Source organism: Carassius auratus, chromosome 14 (assembly GCF_003368295.1).
Source record: "Carassius auratus strain Wakin chromosome 14, ASM336829v1, whole genome shotgun sequence".
Classification (NCBI taxonomy): Eukaryota; Metazoa; Chordata; class Actinopteri; order Cypriniformes; family Cyprinidae; genus Carassius; species Carassius auratus.
In genome coordinates, this window is record NC_039256.1 from 15,985,336 (window position 1) to 15,988,235 (window position 2,900).

Here is a 2,900-nt window from a genome sequence, read left to right on the forward strand (position 1 = left end):
TAAGAATGTTATTGATGACATTTGCTCCAATAAATAGTCAGCTTGGAGAAAAATCAGCAGCAGTATAGAGTATGAAAAGAAAATGCAGAAAAGCTTGAGCGGATGTGGCAGAAGACGAAACTTAGAACTTGGAACTGTGGTTCAGAGGTTCTTCTCAAACCTTATAAAATAGTAACTTAAACAACACTCGCACTCTTTTGCCACTGTTGAGAGACTGAAAAAAACCCCCCAAGTCAGATTCCCAGTGAAATGCTCTCAGACAGCAAATTGCAATGAGTTTGTTTCCTTTTTTTTCTGAGAAGACCATTAATATCAGGAAACAGGATCAGCACATCCTCAAGTTATGCAGAGGTCAGACAGATTTCGTCCGCAATATCAAAAAGATACTATGTCTATTTCTGAAGCAATTGATAGCAAAATTTTGGACGAAATAGTGCAGCACCTAAAATCGTCAACCTGCTATCTTTACACACTTCCCACATCTTTTTTTCAAAATTGTGCTAAACTGTTTTAGAAACAGATGTCTTAAAAGTGATCTAAACGCCTCACTTCTTTCTGGGACTTTTCCAGACTCCCTGAAAATTGCAGTTGTTAAGCCCCTTCTGAAAAAGAGCAAAACTTTATAACACTTTTGCAATTATAGACCAATATCAAATATTCCAAATATCAAATATTGTTTTTATAGGCAAATAATAGAAAAGACAGTTTTTAATCATTCTGAACAAATACTTAAACTCTAATGGATACCTGGACAATTTTCACTGGTCTGACACTGTCGATCATAACATACTTCTACAGAGGACTGGCAAAAAAGGGTCAGGCTCTTTGGGATGGTACTCAAATGGTTCAGTCATACTTAGAAGGGAGAGGTTATTATGTGAGTCTAGGAGAGCATAAGTCTAATGGATGTCAATGATGACTACAGCCCCACTGACTCCCTCTGTCAATGTGTTGATGAAATTAACATTGAGATATGCCAGAACTTTCTTTAGTTAAACAAGGAAGTCATTGCATTTGGAACAAAGATTGAAGTCTTCAAGGTGAATGCATACCTTGACTCTAGGGTCAAACAACTAAAAATCAAAGTCAGGAATCTTGCTGTGATTCTAGAGACAGACCTTAGTTTTCAGTTAGTCATGGTCAGAGCAGTAACTAATCAGCACACTATCATTTAAAAACATTGCAAGAATTAGATGTTTTGTTTCCAGTCAAGACGTTGGAGAAACTTGTTCATGCTTTATCACCAGCAGGTGGACTACTGTAATGGGCTCACCTCACCGGCCTTCACAAAAAAGACTATTAGACAGCTGCAGCTCATCCAGAACACTGCAGGATTCTGACTAGAACCAGAAAAATCTGAGCATATCACACCAGTCCTCAGGTCCTTACACTGGCTTCTAGTTTACATTTAGGATTTTAAAGTACTTTACTTCATCGATAAGTCACTCCATGACCTAGGACTGAAATACATTGCATATATGCTCACTGAATATAAACTGACACAGACCACACAGATCATTAGGATCGAGTCTGTTAGAAATACCAAGGGTTCACACAAAACAAAGGCAATCTGCTTTTAGGTATTATGTTGCCTGCAGTTGGAATCAGCTTCCAGAAGAGATCAGATGTGCCAAAGCATTAGCCTCTTTTAGACTCACTTTTAGACTCAAAACTTATCTGTTTAGCTGTGCATTTATTGAATGAGCACTGTGCAATGTCCGAACTGATTGCACTGTATTTTTTATTTTTTAACTTTTTAAATCATTTTCAAAGTTTTTAAATTACTTGTTTTATTCGTGATATTTTTCATGATTATTTTTACTTTCTTTTATGTAAATCACTCTGAATTACCATTGTGTACAAAATGTGCTACATAAATAAACTTGCCTTGCCTTGTTGTTTTATTTATGTCTAAGTAAATTCCTTGTTTAATTGAATTAATTTCTTAATTGATGCTCATCACTTTAACTTAAATAAACTCATATTAATTATATAATAAAATTATTATATAATAAAATTACATATTATATATATTATATATATATATATATATATATATATTATATATAATATATATATATATATATATATATATATATATATATAATTACTGAAATGAATATATATTAAATGAAACTTATTCCAAATAGTTACTAACATAACTGAAACTAAATAAACTAAAAATAAATATAATCGCCGAAAACATACATTTTTCAATAGGCTACTATATAGATATTTAGTTCTCATATGAAATACTCACTTTTACAACTTTTCAGCTGAAATTGGAGTTGATTTCAAATCTGTATTGTATAACACGCTATAAAATGTGGGAAAATGGCAATGAATCGAGCCAAACTAATTTCTACTAAACTGGCATAGAACATGATCATTTGTTGCTGTTAATATTTATATTTTCTGCACAAATTTAACTAAATGTACACAGATGTAACAATAAAAAGCACAAAGGTCTCCTTTTAAATGCAGCCTTACCAGCGAGTAATGATGGATCAGATCTTGTATATTCTGTACTTACTGCTTATTGCTTATAAGGTGATAACTGCATTTCGTTGCCTTGTACCTTACATGTGCAATGACAAAAAAATTGAATAAATCTAATCTAATCTCTCAAAATGAGCCACCTGTTTGTTTTAAACCTGTTTGGACAAAAAAAAACCGGGGGCTTCCCATTGTTTGTTTATATTTTAATTTAATTTATTCTATTTATTTTATTTTATTTTATTTTTTTTAAAACTTTTATTTTGAAGAGCTGTCAGTGACGCCTCTACCGATCTGTGGGATTCAGCACCGGCCCGTGATCATCACCGTTAGTCAGACGGTCCTCCGCTCAGCTGTGCGCAGGTCGATGGAGAGCCCAACTGGTGACAGCATCGTGTATGTTT